This window comes from Balaenoptera borealis (assembly GCF_965194805.1).
Source record: "Balaenoptera borealis genome assembly, chromosome: 9".
Taxonomy (NCBI): domain Eukaryota; kingdom Metazoa; phylum Chordata; class Mammalia; order Artiodactyla; family Balaenopteridae; genus Balaenoptera; species Balaenoptera borealis.
The window spans coordinates 8,138,400-8,155,774 of record NC_138873.1 but is presented as its reverse complement, the minus strand read 5'-3'; the positions used below and the strand labels follow the sequence as shown (position 1 = coordinate 8,155,774).

The window sequence follows — 17,375 nt, the reverse complement described above, 5'->3', positions numbered from 1 at the left end:
CAAGGCTGTGGCTGAGGAAGAAGCGGGAAGGCACGGGCTGAAGAGTTCAGAGCTGGGAATTGACAAGAACATGGAAACACATGGTCAGCACTCTACCACGCACCCACCACCAAGAACCAGTGCCTTCCTGCCAGCAGCTTCTGATCGAGATTGTCCTACCTTGTCTCCTGGATAGACTTCTTGGGGCAGTGCTCCTCACTTGTTAGCTGTCCTCCTCCCTTCCTGCTACCAAAAAGTAATTTTCCTGTTCATCCCTATGTGGCCCTCCTCCAAGCTGACAACATTACCTAGCACTCCATGAATTAACTCATCATGTGAAGCTGACAGTGTATAATGACTAATACTATTCCTTCTTACTGATGAGAAGTTGCATTTTAATAGAAGACATTTAGAGCCATGTGTTTTATTCAAGAGGTGGGCATTTCCACCTCTGTGGTGCTTGGGCAAGAGAGCCTTTTTTTTATTCCAAAGGAAGGGGAATGGTGGTTCCAGTTTTCTCTAAGCCCACCATCTAGGTAAAGGTGTAACTTGTTTCCATGTGAGGACAGCCACACTGGTAGGTGGATTCTAAATACTCATCTGTTACAGACCACTTTAACTAACGGAAAGACAAATAATTGCATAAGAAAAGAAGATTGTATCCATCACATGTGTCTTTCAAGGACCAGGATAAAAAAAAGATCTTTTAAGAAAAACAAAAACTGAGAGAGTTTGCTAGCAGCAGAGCCTTACTAAAGGAAATCCTTAAGCATCTATTTCAGGAAAAAAGGATATTATTCCAGATAGAAAGAATGAGATACAGAAAGAAAAACAAAGAAAGGGGAAAATATGTGGGTAAATCTGGAAAAATATTGATATATAAAATAAGAAGAATAAGATAATAATAATAATGTTCAGGCTTCCCCAGTGGCGCAGTGGTTGAGAATCTGCCTGCCAATGCAGGGGACATGGGTTCGAGCCCTGGTCTGGGAAGATCCCACATGTTGCAGAGCAACTGGGCCCGTGAGCCACAACTACTGAGCCTGCGTGTCTGGAGCTTGTGCTCCGCAACAAGAGAGACCGCGATAGTGAGAGGCCCGCGCACCGTGATGAAGAGTGGCCCCCGCTCACCGCAACTAGAGAAAGTCCTCGCACAGAAACAAAGACCCAACACAGCCAAAAATAAATAAATAAATAAATAAAAATTAAAAAAAAAATAATGTTCTTGGGGAGTAATTTAAAAAATAGAAATAAAATACACAATAACAATACCACAATGTTAGAAGGAGTGATTGAAACTGAAGTATTTTAAGGACTTCATGTTATTTGGAAAGAGGGTTTAGTGTTGATTAACTTTACATTTTGATAAATTATGTATATTAAATTTCTATAGTAGCCATGAAAAGAATAGAAATAGAATGCACAACTCTTAAACTACCATAGAAAACAATGAAATGAGAAAAACTAACCGATCAATCCAAAATAAGATAAGAAAGGAGAGAGAAACATGGAAATGATAGAACAAGTAGAAATTATAAAATACTATAAAATATGGAAGTTATAAACACAAAATTTCAGTAATCACAATAAATGTAAACAGATTAATTTCCCCAGTTAAAGACAATAATTAACAGACTTTTTAAAAAGAAACACATTAAAAACAAATGGATACAGAAACATTAAAAGGAAAAGGGTAAAAATATATATGCAGATGAATACCAGTCAAAAGAAAACTATTGTGGTTATAGAAATTTTAGGAAAAAAATGGACTTTAAAGCAAACAGCATTGCTATAGGTATCGGGACACTGCTTAATGATAAAAGATTTAATTTGATAGTAAGTTAAAATAATTCTAAACTATTATGCACCTAATCACAAGGCCTCAAATATATAAAGCAAAAATTGACAGAAAATATAAAAATAGATAACTCTACCACCGTTGCAATAGATTTTCATATCATACTCTCAGAAATTATGAGTCCAAGCATTCAAAAAATCAGCAAAGACATAGAAGATTTGAAAATAAAACAATTAAAAAGTTTAACCTACTAAACAGATAGAATATTGTACCTAATAGCTACTGAGTGTATTTATAAAAACTGACCATATAGTGTGCATTATGCAAGTTTCAACACATTTAAAAGAATTGGTATCATACAGAACACATTTTATAACAATGCTATCAATAAAAATTAATAACAAGGACATCACTAAAACTGCCATATACTTGAAATTAAGAAACACTTCTAAGTAATTTATAGATCAAAAATAATCAAAATGAAAATTGAAAATATTTTAACTGAATGGTAATGAAAATACTTCATATCAAAGCTTTCAGGATGCAGCTAAAGCAGAACTTAAATGGAAATTCATGGCCTTAAACATTTAGATTAGTGAAAAAGAAAAGCCAAAAATTAATGATATAAGCATGCATCTCCAGAAGCTAGAAAAAGAACTGCAAAATAAATTCAAATTCAGTAGAAAGAAGAAAACAAAGGTAAGAAGAAAAATTATGACGCTAAAAAGAAACATATAAGAGAGAAGAACAAAGTAAGTCTTTTGGAAAGGCTAATAAAATGGCAAACTTTGAATACAACTGATAAAGAAAAAAATAGAAATTACAAACACAATTAGGACATAAAAAACATAACAGAATATTAGGAAGAAAGTTTAGGAACAAAGTTGTACAAATAAAATTTATAACATAAATGAAATAGTCAAATTCCTAGAAAAATATAACAACAAAACAGAGTTAAGAAAAAATGAAAAACCTTAATAGTCTAATAAGCATTAATGAAATTATAAGCATTAATCAATAGCTGTTTCAAGGAACAGATAATTTACACTTTTGCACAAACTATTCTAGAATTCAGAAAATAAGGGAATGTCTCCTAACTCATTTTGTGAGGTCAGTATAACATAGATAGATGAAAGAGAGAGGGAGAAAAAGGAGCAAGAGAAGATAAACAATATAGAGTGTGATTAAGAATAAGGTGTCTTACAGATGGCCAACAAATGCATGAAAAGATGCTCAACATCACTAATTATTAGAGAAATGCAAATCAAAACTACAATGAGTTATCACCTCACACCGGTCAGAATGGGCATCATCAGAAAATCTACAAACAACAAATGCTGGAGAGGGTGTGGAGAAAAGGGAACCCTCTTGCACTGTTGGTGGGAATGTAAATTGATACAGCCACTATGGAGAACAGTATGGAGGTTCCTTAAAAAACTGAAAATAGAACTACCGTATGACCCAGCAATCCCACTACTGAGCATATACCCTGAGAAAACCATAATTCAAAAAGAGTCATATACCACAATGTTCATTGCAGCACTATTTACAATAGCCAGGACATGGAAGCAACCTAAGTGTCCATTGACACATGAATGGATAAAGAAGATGTGGCACGTATATACAATGGAATATTACTCCGCCATAAAAAGGAACGAAATTGAGTTATTTGTGGTGAGGTGGACAGACTAGAATCTGTCATAGAGAGTGAAGTAAGTCAGAAAGAGAAAAACAAATACCATATGCTAATGCATATATGTGGAATTTTAAAAAGCGGTACTGATGAACCTAGTGGTCGGGCAGGAATAAAGACGCAGACGTGGAGAATGGACTTGAGGACACGGGGAGGGGGAAGGGTAAGCTGGGACGAAGTGAGAGAGTGGCATTGACATATATACACTACCAAATGTAAAATAGTTAGCCAGTGGGAAGCAGCTGCATAGCACAGGGAGATCAGCTCGGTGCTTTGTGACCACCTAGAGGGGTGGGATAGGGAGGGTGGGAGGGAGACGCAGGAGGGAGGGGATATGGGGATATATGTATACATACAGCTGATTCACTTTGTTATACAGCAGAAACTAACACAACATTGTAAAGCATTTATACTCCAATAAAGATGTGAAAAGAAAAAAGAATAAGGTGTCTGTCACAGATACAGAGAACACACTAGTGGTTACCAGTAGAGAGAGGGAAAGGGGAGGGGCAAACTAGGGGTAGGGGATTAAGAGGTACAAACTATTATGTATAAAATAAGCTACAAGGACATATTGTACAACACAGGGAATATAGCCAATATTTTATTTTTTTAAATATTTATTTATTTATTTATTTATTTTGGCTGCACCACGTCTTAGTTGCAGCATGTGGACTCATAGTTGCAGCGTGTAGGCTTCTTAGTTGTGGCATGCATGCGGGATCTAGTTCCCTGAGCAGGGATCAAACCCGGGCCCCCTGCATTGGGAGTGCAGAGTCCCACTCACTGCACCACCAGTGACAGGGACATCCCTGGCCAATATTTTATAATAACTATAAATGAATTATAACCTTTAAAATTTGTGAATCGCTATACTGTGCACCTGTAACTTGTATAATATTTTATATCAACTATACTTGAAAGGAAGGAAGGAAGGAAGGAAGGAAGGAAGGAAGAAAGAAAGAAAGAAAGAAAGAAAGAAAGAAAGAAAGAAAGAAAGAAGAGAAAGAAAGAAAGAAAGGGAGAGAGAGAAAGAAAGAAAGAAAGAAAGAAAGAAAGAAAGAAAGGGAGAGAGAAAGAGGGAGGGAGGGAGGAAGGAAAGAAGGAAGGAAGAAGGAAAGGAAGAAAGAAAAGAAAGAGTAGGAAATAGAGATGCTTTATAAACTGTGCTTATTGAACAAACTGAAGGAGTATTTGAAATTGTAGCTGTACCTGTTGTCCTCCCTCAGCAGTGATTTCTGCAGGAGTGCCTCTGACAATTTCAAACCCTAAAATCGGATGCAAATCTATGCAATTCCAAGCGGGACTGGAAAGTTGGAGGGTCCTCTGTTCCACTCAAGTTATCACTAAGACATCTGCTTTTCCCCTACATATGGCCCCCTGGCTCTTGAGTGTCACATTTGGGACACAGTCATTTTTTTAACAAGGCTCAGAATACCTGTCCTGTCACACCCTGGGACCATGCCTTTCTGGGGTCCCGCCACTTTCCTAGGATGCTGTCAGGAACTTAAAGATCTCTCCTGACTTACTCCAATGTAATGTCTCCTCCTATTTCTCCAAAATAAACTACTTCTTTCCTCAACCCTTTTCCTCTCTCTTGTTCTTGCTATGGTAGATATTAACAGCCTGCTACATGCAGTTTCTTAACCAAGCCTACCAAAAACGCAAGTTACCTTAACCTCAAGGACAAAGAGAATTTAATTTTTTTAAATCCCCTAGGAGGGAGAAGAGAAATTTTTGTGTTCCATCCTCCTAGTGCATCAAAGGATGAAGAGAAAAATAAAACTGTTTCATTTCTTATGGACACCGTCCAGGCCTTCATTTGCTATCACACTTCAATCGCAAATATTTATTGAAATCAGTGGTGTGGGAGCCACGGGGCAACTGTGCCCTCCTGCCGTTTGTCATGGGGCGACTGGGGAGGGCGTGCTGATCGAATGCTTGAGATGGGAACACCTCCATCCTGTCCCTGTGAAGGAAGCCTGGGAAGGCAAGTGGGCAAAGGACAGACTCCACAAAAATCACACTAAACACAGTTGTGTAGACTTTGTTCCACTTAAAATGCACTGTTGACATTCTCTTATCATTAAAGCATATTCAATCTTACTTGTAATGGTGGCTTCGTCATCCGTACACGTACATAACCTCATTTTGACAAAACAAGCCCTTATTGTTAGATATTTGCATTGTTTCTTATTTCTGGTTATTGTTTGTAACGCTTCAGTGATCATCCTTATAAACAAATATGGCTTGTACCCTTGATATTCCATTTGGATGCGTTCCTAGAAGTAAAATTGCCTGGCCAAAGGATGTAAACCTTTTCTTTAAAAACACCGATAAGAGTGACAAAAATGCCCTTCAAAGGCTTGTGCCAATTTACATTCCCACTATCACTAGAGCATGTTAGACCAAAATCCTCAAAGGCGGATGTCTTTGTGTTCACGAACTCAACCGCAGTCTAACAAGATTTTCCTTGCAAGCATCTCTTAATCTTCACCACAGCATTACATGCTTCCAAATGCCAATGGTTTCTTCTTTTCCAGATGACAATACTCTGGGTAAACAATTTCTGAATTTGATAAATGGTAATAAACTGATATATACTGTGCATTTGCATTCAAATGAATAATCAAAGCTAACCTGTAAGTATCAAATACTTCATACCAGGCCTCGTTCTAAGCGCTATACGTGTGGATATATAAATCTTCACAATTCAATCAAGTAGGTGTACTACTTTTTGCAGATGAGGCATCTGAGACACAAACTATAAAACCTGACACCATACACACACACACACACACATGCACACACACCCCAAGATTTTTGTATTCTGGCTCATAGGAAAACCCCTCAAAATACCTGACTGTCAAAGTTTCTTCTGTTCTCACGTTAGTCAGTCCCTTTCCAGGTGGGGGCTGTGATGTCCTCATCTTTAACTGAGCTTCCTTCTCCCGGTAGCCGCCTGGTCCACACCATCCCGAGCATTGCCTTGGCCCCAGATCACCGGCCCCCTCACAGTGGTGATCTCCTGGAGACCGCTCTGCACAGAATCGGGGTGGAGGTCACCCACTGCCCTTGGCCTGAGGTCGTTTCCACGTCCGTGTCATCTTGGTGCTGGCACCTGTGGATTTTTTTTCTCATTCGACTGGAGATTTTCCTGTTTCTTGGTATGATGAGTGATTTTCTACTGTATCCTGGAGATTTTGGGTATCACGTCGCCGAGGGCATGTGATCTTGGAAATGCCTGAAGGTACTAAGCAGTGCCCATGCCACACTTCCCATAGAAGACTGCTTTCAGATGTCACTGATTTACCATGGCTCTCACAGGGACAGACCTATCAATCTTCTCGCAAGATTTTCAAAGATGGAAGATCACAAGGTAAGGATAATGTGTTCTTTCCCTCCAATGGGTGTCAATTATTATAAGGAAAAGAATCTAAGAAAAAATAACTTTAAATTCCCTCAGAATTCTCAAGTTTGAAACACACTCCTCAAAGGAAAGAAAGCCTCCTGTTTCTTGTTTCCATACCTCCGACCTATAAAGCAGGGAAAATGCAGAGTCTGCCAGGCCTTTTGCTAAGAGTTATGTACTATGACAAAGCCAGTTGTCACTGTCTACATGAAGTCATCTGGTCCTGAGCATGTTAGGCGCCTGGCTTAGAGGGGCGTGTCATTCCTTGAGCTATGGAATATTGTTTTGGCAAAAAGCAACTGGCTGTCTGCTCTCACCCTTAGGAAACCATCCAATGCCTCCCCTCCTCCAGGTCATTGTAAGCACGCCTTCCCCTTAGAATCGCTCCCCTTGCCCTGGACATTCTCTGCTGAAACATTCTTCTCCTGGGAGGGGGAGAGGTGCTCCTGATGGAGCAGAAAGGTGTCAAGGTGACTGGCCCCTGATGAAGAAGCCTCTGTCTGTGCAGCAAGATGCAGTAGGTCTACAGCCCCAGCTGGCATCCTTCAGAAGAGCCGTTGGTGAAAGGGATGAGTATAAGGTGCTCTCAAGAGGGGCCAGGACTCCGAAGCCTTCCTCAAGCAGAAGGGCCTGTGCGCATACTGCCAGCTCATACTTCTCCAGCTAATTCTACTTGAGAGCAAACTTGCCAGAGAAAACGGAAAAACACATCTTAGAGATAAATCAACATCAGTTCCAAGTTCCTGCTTCAATTGTTTTGCTTTGTGGTCTGCCCTTGCTCGTGATTAGATTGCAATGACCTACTGATGTTCTCCTGGGTGCAATGATGAGGTCTGCCCTAGAGAGTTAACTTTCCACCTGGGTGGTCTGTCATGAAGTAGGTCCCCTTTTAGAGAATCACAGACTTTTAGAGCTGGAAGGAATGTTCTAGATCAACTACTCCAACACACTTCTTTTATTGAGGAAAAGATGAGGCCCAGAGAGATGAAGTCACTAGCACACACACAGCAATGCAATTGCAGAGGCAGGAATGGTGCAGGGTCTCCAGAAGGTACAGGATCCTTTCTACCTCAACATGGTAGATCCCTAGACTCTCTACAGTTTTTGGTTGAACCTATTGCAAATTTGGTTCCAAATGTTTTCATTTTAAATGGAGATACCTAAAAATAATTCAAACCTCCGTGTACCTTTCTAAATTTCTCTGCTTCTTTGGAGCAAATAATAGACTACTTTAGAATTTAAGCCATCAAAATTTGAAGCACGCCTATCCTAACCCTATTCAACTGAAACAAAGGATTTCAGACTTTGAGATATTTGGAACTGATTTCAGGTCAATTTCTGGTTTGAGTTTAGCATCTTAAGCAAACGTTTCATGTGCATCCTCTCCTTTGACGTATTTGGAGCCTGGAATTTGTAGTCATAAACATTCACCCAGCATGTCATCCTTATAACAAGCATCAATCTAACCATCATGGTAAAGATGGGATCAGTATGTTGGATATACTGATGACATTCTAGGCCAATAACAGAAAGCCAAGAAAGCAGTTACTAGATAGGACACATGTTCAACCTAATGTAGAACATTCTCAAATAACACACTGGATCTTGTACGTTTTCAATAAAGCAATAATTGGTCCATACCTGTACTAACAGAAAGATAGCTTTCATGTTTCTTAAAAAAATATGTTCTTTAGATAAAGGGCAATTGCTCATTGAATAAAATCTTTCACTGAATGTATATTTTGGAGACACTGTTTGTCCCAGACTTGCTATCTAAGACATTGGTGTCTGTAGTGGGATGAAGGATGGCCCCCCTCAAAGAGATGCCCACCCAGAACCTGTGAATGTGACCTTATTTGGTAAAAGGTTCCTTGCAGATGTGATTAAATTAAAGATCTCAAGCTGAAGAGACAATCACCAATTATCTGGATGGGTCTTCACTCCAACGATGTAGCATTATGAGAGGAGAAGAAGACACAGACGTGAGGGAGAATACACAGAGGAGAAGCTGGTGGGAAGATGGCGGTGGAGACTGGAGTCATGCTGCCACAAGTTAAGGAATGCTTGGAACCACCAGAAGCTAAGGGGCAAGGAAGAAATCCCCCCTAGAGGTCACAGGGAATGTGGCCCTGCAGATATCTTGATTTTGGCCCAGTGATACTGATTTCAGACTTCTGACCCCAGACCTGTGAGAGAATCAACTCCCTTGGCTTGTGGCCACATCACTTCAGTCTCTGCCTCATTGTCACATCATCTTCTCTGTGTGGATGTCTAATCTTCCTCTGCCTCTCTTATGAGTACACTTACGATGGCATTTAAGACTCACCCAGATAATCCAAGACAATGTCCTCATCTCAAGATTCTTAATCAATCACACCTGCAAAGACCCTTTTTCCATTTACAGGTTCAGGGATTAGGACCTAATATCTTGGGGGCGGGGGAGGGGCAGGAATTAATCTGTCTACCATAGTTCCCAAATCTCATTGGCTTAACACAGCAAAGACCAAGGTGGATAAGTACCTTCCTCCATCTTGTGGTATGCCACCTGGGACACTTGGCTGCCAAGGTCATAGCAGCAAGGAAAGAAAAGAGATAAGAAAGGATTCCAGGCTTTTAATTACCTTCCCCTGAAATTGACTCACATCAATTCTGACAGTCCATTGGCCAGAACTAGTCATAAGGACACAACTTAACTGTGAAGAATGCTGATGAAATGGAGCAGGACCTTATGGTCCTTCCCCACCCCCGCCCCCATGTCCTCAGCCTGTCTTTTGTCTGTGGAAAAACTTTAGCCAAGGAATAAGTTTAATCAGAGAAATGAGAAAATGCAGTAACAAAGGAAAACAGTCCAACAAGACTAAATAATAATAGTTTAGTCATTAAGCAGAGTCAAGGACTGTTAATTCCTCCTCTATTATTTGAAATGTTTGCTTCATGAAATGAAGAAAACACGCATGAAATGTTTGCTTATGATGCTAAACTCAAACCAGAAATTGACCTGAAATCAGTTCCAAAAGGGCTATAGATAATATTCTGAGCCACATCCTGTGAGCTGTCTTGTAGATACTGAAACGCCCACCAGGTGGAAGAAGTTAACTATGTGATGACCAGGCTGTAGCTGTGACATAAGCTGCCACAATTCCAAAAATTGGCCTCAAGAAAATGGGAAAAAACTGAGCCTGGAACTGAAGATTAACTGTACTTAAAACAATCAAGATGACACCCTTCAGAGCACCCCATGACCAATTTCAAAATGACGGTCAGAGCTGACTGTGCTGTTTCTGCATGTGGCCCCCTCCTTCTGCCTATAAAAGCTCTTGCCCCATGATCATCAGGGTTGGGGGGAGTCAGCCTCTGGACAGGCGTCTGCCCTCCCCCCACCCAGTTGCCAACATCCAAAATAAAGCAAACTTTCCTTTTCACCAACCTTGCCTCTTTATTGGCTTTTGAGCGGTGAGCAGGCAGACCCCACTTTCGGTTACACTGACATATGTAAGGGGGCAAATGGATATTTGGTGGGCACTAACTGTCTTTGCAACGTGCTGAGAGGTCAGAAAATTATACAGAATCTGTGCCATGGGAGACAACTACTGCTTCTGTCACCCAACACAGTTCACTGCTCCCTCCACTACAGCAACCCCCTCCTTTGCAGAACTGCTCCTCCTCACGCCATGTGGTTCCAGTTTCAAAGGTGGCAACATTACCCAGTCTGTCCAACCAAAGTCTTAGTGTGGAATTTTCCATTTCCATGTTGGAAATTGCACTAAAGTTGGTGCAATGCAATTTTGACACTAACTGCCCAGAGTTAGGTCAAATTTCTTAGGTTAAGGGCACAGTCCTCTACAGATCACCCTCACTTCAGGCACCAGCTGCAAGTTGGGGGTCCCCAAGCCACCCATACTTCTGACCCTCTGCTACAGATACAGGGGTTCCCACCACCTCCTCAGGTTCGATAATTCACTAGGACAACTCATAGAACTCAGGAAAACACTATACAGCTTTATTATAGCAAAAGGATACCAACCAAGGCCAGCCAAATGAAGAAACACATAGGGCGCTATCTGGGAAGGTTCCAAATGCAAAGCTCTTGTGTCCTTGGGATGTGTCAGTCTTCCAGGACATTGACATGCTTGCCAGAGTTTTTATTGGGGTTTCATTTTATATGTATGTGATGGGGTCATTGGCTATGCGATTGAACTCAATCTCCACCCTCTTTCCCCCACGGGAAGTTGGGCTGATATCACCTGGCTCATAGCCCCAACCCTCTAATCTCATGGTTGGCCCTTCTGGCACGGCCAACCCCCATCCTAAAACTCTCTAGGGGCCAACCATGAGTCACTTCATTAGTATAAACTCAGGTGTGGTCCAAGAACCCACAGATGGATTACAAAGACACTCCTATCACTTGGGAAATTCCAAGAGTTTTGAGACTTTCTTCCAGGAACCAGGGACAAAGGCCAGCCAAATTCATCATGCAACAGCTGGGATGATAAAAGTCTGTAGCTGCTGCTACCAGGTCACCTGCTTTCCACTCATTCCCTCTGCCCACCCCTGTCATCTACCACACAGAGGAAAACTCCTGAAATAAGAGAGAATAAAACCAACACAAAGAGGGAAGATGAGATGAGATACAGAGAGTGAGAGCAAGCCCTGACAACATAGTTTGATCTCTTCGTTGCAGCCCTGTCTTTCCCCCTTACAGGAGTCAGTAAATCTCAACTCTTACTTAAGCCACAAGGAGTTGAATTCCCATCACTTGAAACCCAAAGAAATTAATATCCCTTCAGGAACATACCATCTGATTGAAGGGTGACATATACAAATGAAAAATTACATAATAATTTTCAACAGTTTAAAAATAATCATACCTTCATTTATGAGTAAGTACTGGAAGAGGAAGACAGAACTATTCTTCCCAAGGAAGGTCCAGGAGCTATGACATTTACCTTTATTCTAATTCTCACTTTATTCAACAAGATGCCAGTACTTGAAATGGCAGGACAACGGTACTATGAAACATATTTAAAGGCAGGAGGAACACAAGGAACAGAATTGGATCTTATTTTATACACCAAGGTATTTCCCATCATCCTCAAGGGAGGGGAGTCTGTTGGAAGTACAGTGGAGTCATAAAATTCTGAAAATACATATTGCTTTTAAAAATATTAATGTGGGGCTTCCCTGGTGGCGCAGTGGTTGAGAATCTGCCTGCCAATTCAGGGGACACGGGTTCGAGCCCTGGTCTGGGAAGATCCCACATGCCGCGGAGCAACTAGGCCCGTGAGCCACAACTACTGAGCCTGCGCATCTGGAGCCTGTGCCCCGCAACAAGAGAGGCCGCGACAGCGAGAGGCCCGCGCACCGCGATGAAGAGTGGCCCCCGCTCGCCGCAACCGGAGAAAGCCCTCGCACAGAAACGAAGACCCAACACAGCCAAAAATTAATAAATAAATAAATAAATAAATAATAATAAATAAAGGAATTCCTTTTAAAAAAATTAATGTGTATCTTTCAAAGTAGATTAAAAAGTATATATATTTCAGTGAATGAAAGGTGGAGAGTAACAATGACAATCACAGAAGAAACAACATCTTCCTCTTCGCAAAACACTGGGAATCACTACTTTATACAATAGGTGTGTTTCTGAGAATCTCTGTGACACTCCTTGATTCGGGTCCTATTTTACCACTGATTATCATGACTATTTCAGATCGACAGGCTGCTGCGTTCAAATTGGCAATCAGCTGTGTGTCATCTCCCCACCAGCCCTTGCTGGGCCAGTAAGTGAAGCAAAAGCAAGTACTGACCAGGCATCGCTCCTCCAGCAAGTATGTTTCGCGACCCCAGCAGAATCCTAATTTCGTAGTGGGTGTGATGAGTGGCGACAGGCCGGCAGAGCCCCACTTTGGGCACGTCTCATCAGCGTCACCCAGAAAGCCTCCTGCCATGAGGGTGAAGCTGTCGGCATCAGTGTGAATCAGCAGGGTTCTTGGAGACAGGGTCCACCTCCAGCATCAGACCATAGAGTCCGACAGGGAGCTTTGGTCCTAAGGATGTCCTTGAACCTGAGAAAGCTGGACAGGATCTGAAGCGCCTGGAGGGTGGGTGAGAGTGTGATTATTGACAGTTGATAGGCTCAGAGACTGGCATTTAGTGTCTGTCGAAATTATCTGTTGAATGAATCCCTCCAACTACACGCTGTGACATCCTTTGCAGTGCAAAGGCTCCTTTTGCTAAAATGACATCACCTCCATGGGTCTGTAATTTTGGTAAATTCTGAATCCTGGGAACAACATACCTCACACCTGAACTTTCCATGATGACCAAGTGCTTCCAGCACTGTGGTTTAGAAAACTGGAACTTCAGAACGTATACCAACAGCACCTGGGAATGCCAGCCAAGAACAGCCTGCCCAGAGGTGGGACTGGCAGAGACTTGAGAAATGAGGATAGTAAGTACCGTTTATTTGTGCTCACTACGTGCTGTGTTAGGAATTGTATAAATATTATCTCATTAATTCTCACAACGACCTAACGTGGTAAATATTGTTATCCTCATTTTACAGATGAGGAAACTGAGGCTCAGAGCTGTCACCTACTGACAAATAGTGGAACTAGGATGTGAGTGCTCGTTCAGCTCCAAAACCCACATTCCAAACACCTCCTCCCAGGTAGCCAACACTGCTAATTGCCCTCCAACTGCCATTACCCACCTCTTTAATACTTGCAGAACTCCAATTTTATACTAATTTTATACGAGCCAGCACCCCTTCTCCCCATGATTCAAGTAAAGTATCATTGGTCTAAGCCAGCGCTGTCCAAGAGAAATGAACGTGAGCCACAAATGCAAGCCACATATGTAATTTTAAATTTTCTAGTAGGCACACTGAAAAAAGTAATATAATAGAAACAATTAGTTTTTTTTGTTTTTTTAATTTTTTTTTAACAATTAGTTTTTATAATCTGTTTTAATTAACCCAATATATTCAAAATTTTATCATTTCAATATGTAATCAATTTTTAATTATAAATGGAATCCTATAAAATTATAAATATAAGGTCAATAAAGAAATGAAAACAAAGCCCATGGAGAAGAGTGATGCGGTGAGGAGGGTGCTGCCTCAGAATGGTCAGCACAAACTTCGAGCAGACACAGAAGGAAGCGAGGAATGAGCCATGTGAATTCTGGGATAAACATCCGAAGTCGAGGGAAAACCAAGTGCAAAGATCCAAGGTGGGACTTCTGGGGTGGTGGGGGTCTGAGGAATATCAGGAAGGCTGCTGTCATCTGAAAGAAGGAAATGAAGGGAAAGCATAAGGGCTGAAGTAGGAGAGGTGGGGTCTGAATGAGGTAGGGCCTTCCAGGCTGCTGTACGGATGCTGGCTTTTATTATTATTATTATTAATTTACTTATTTATTTACTTACTTACTTATTTAGGCTGCTCCAGGTCTTCGTTGCTGCATGCAGGATCTAGTTCTCCCACCAGAGATCGAACCCAGGCCCCCTGCATTGGAAGCGCCTGGTCTTACCCACTGGACCACCAGGGAAGCCCCAGGATGCTGGCTTTCAATCTGAGCAAGATGAGAAGCCACTCGAGGGTTCTGAGAGGATACATTGTATGATGTGTGATACCTTTTAACACTCTCATTACTGAAGTGGGGCAGGAATGAGGGGAGCAGAGTAGAATCAGAGACTAATTAGGAAGCTATCTAGCTAGGCAATATCCCAGGTGAGAACTGATCATCGCTTGAACTGGGGTGATGAGAAGCTGTCAGAATCCAGATATAATTTGAAGATTGTTAGTGCTTGGGAGATATCAGAGAAAGAGTGGAGGAGAAGCCCAAGATTTGTGGGTAGAAGAAGTGAAAGAATGGAGTTGCCATTTACTGAGATGGGACAACTAGAGGAAGGGCAGGTTCGGGGCAAAGAAGAAATCAAGAACTCACTTTTGATGCATTAAGTTTGAGGTGCCAGTCAGACATTCCATAATCAAGCTGGATTTGTGGATTTACAAGGTGGATTTATGAGTCTGGAGTTTGGTGGAGAGGTCCAACTTGGAGGTCTAATGGGGGAGTCATTAGCACATGAATGATGTTTAAAGCCATGAGACAGGATGAGATCACCAAGAAAGACAACAAACAGAGAAGAAAGGTTTGAGGACTGGCCCCAGGGTATTTCAATATTTGAAGTCCAGAAAACCAGAAGAATCCCAAAGAGAGACTGAGAATCAATGTCAGTGCTACACGAGGGGAACAGGAGAAGCCAAGAAAAAAGTGTTTCAGGGCAAGAGGACTGATCAAGTACATCAAATGCTGCTGATGAGTCAAGAAAGGAAAATTATCCACTGGGTCTGTCAGCACATCAGGAACCTTGATAAGAGTAGTTTCCGTGGAGTAAAGGGCAGGAAGTCTGATTGTGCTCAACATCAGGAAAATGAAACTCAAAACCACAGTGAGATATCACCTCATACTTGTTAGAATGGCTACTATCAAAAAGACAAGAAATAATAAATGTTGGCGAGGACGTGGATAAAAGGGGACCCTTGTGCACTGTTGGTTGGTATGTAAATTGGTGCAGCCACTATGAAAAACAGTATGGAGATTTCTCAAAAAATTAAAAAGAAAACTATCATATGACCCAGCAATTCCACTCCTGGGTATTTATCCAAAGAAAACAAAAACACGAACTCAAAAAGATACATGCACCGAGAACATACTGTAGAGCACAGGGAACTCTACTCAGTGCTCTGTGGTGACCTAAATGAGAAGGAAATCCAAAAAAGAGGGGATCTATGTATACATATAGCTGACTCACTTTGCTGTACAGTATAAACTAACACAATATTGTAAAGCAACTATACTCCAATTTAAAAAAATTGTTAATGACCAAAAAAAAAAAAATCTAACGTAACTTAAAAAAAACCAAAAAGATACATGCACTGCCCCCCCCATGTTCATTGCAGCACTATTTACAACAGCCAAGACTTGGAAGCAACCTAAGTGTCCATCAGTGCATGAATGGATTGTTTTTAAATGTGGTATAATATACAATGCAATATCAGCCATAAAAAAGAAGAAAATCTTGCCATTTGCAACAAAATGGATGGACGTTGAGAGTGCTATGCTAAGTGACGTAAGTCAGACAGAGAAAGACAAATAGCGGATGATCTCATTTATGTGTGGAACCTAAGAGAAAACAAAACAAAGAAAAGCCCAAGCTCATAGACAGAACAGATTGGTGGCTGCCAGAGGCGGGGGTGAGGGGTGAGAGAAATGGGTGAAGGGAATCAAAGAGTACAAACTTCCAGTTATAAAATAAATGTCATGGGGATATAATGTCCAGCATGGTGACTACAGTTAATAATACTGTATTGTACACTTGAAAATTGTTAGAGAGTAAATCTTAGAAGTTCTCATCACAAGAAAAATATTTGTAGCTATGTGTGATGACGGAGGTTAACTAGATTTATTGTGGTGATCATTTATCAATATATACAAATATCGAATCATTTTGTACACCTGATACTAATATAATATTATATGTCAGTTATAGCTCAGTGTTTTTTAAAACCTGATTGGGGAAGATTCAAAAAGAAAATTGAAGGAACAGAAAGAGAGTTAGTGAGTCGGGGCAACCATTTGAAGGAGTTTTGCTATAAAAAAAAGTAAGAGGACTTCCCTGGTGGCACAGTGGTTAAGAATCTGCCTGCCAATGCAGGGGACACGGGTGCGAGCCCTGGTCCGGGAAGATCCCACATGCCACGGAGCAACTACGCCCGTGCGCCACAGCTACTGAAGCCCGCACGCCTAGAGCCCGTGCTCCGCAACAAGAGAAGCCACCGCAATGAGAAGCCCGCGCACCGCAGCCAAGAGTAGCCCCCGCTCGACGCAACTAGAGAAAGCCTGCGTGCAGCAACGAAGACTCAATGCAGCCAAAAATAAATAAATAAAATAAGTAAATCTATTTTTTAAAAAGTCAATTGATTTTTTTAAAAGAATAAGAGAAACAATTATTTTAAGGTAGAGGTTTCAGGGCTTTTTAAAAAAATATTTATTTATTTGGTTGCGCTGGGTCTTAGTTGTGTCAGGTGGGCTCCTTAGTTGCAGCTCGACAGCTCCATAGTTGTGGCATGCAAACTCTTAGTTGCAGCACATGTGGGATATAGTTCCCTGACCAGGGATCACACCCGGGCCCCCTGCATTGGGAGCGTGGAGTCTTATGCACTGTGCCACCGGGGAAGTCCCTGTTTCAGGGCTTTTGTATGTGCTTCTTTGTGTGTGTATCATTCAGTAGAGTGGAAATATGACTTTGAAGAAAGGGAAGAGTGAAAGAGACACAAGTGAAATTTTTAGATAGACATGATGGGGGAGCACCAGGGCACAATTTGGAAGAGTGAGATTTAGGTAGGATCACAAACAGCCCACCCATGATCTCTTGTTATGTAAAGGGATAAATTGTGCTGTTTAAACCATTTTATTTGATTTTTCTGCTA

At 41.3% G+C, this 17,375-nt stretch overlaps 1 protein-coding gene across 1 annotated transcript in view; it reads right to left on the bottom strand.

The window, feature by feature from the left end:
* Window positions 1-17,375, bottom strand: part of LOC309634490 (uncharacterized protein) — a 95,041-nt gene that overhangs the window by 13,938 nt on the left and 63,728 nt on the right. The window lies entirely within an intron of this gene.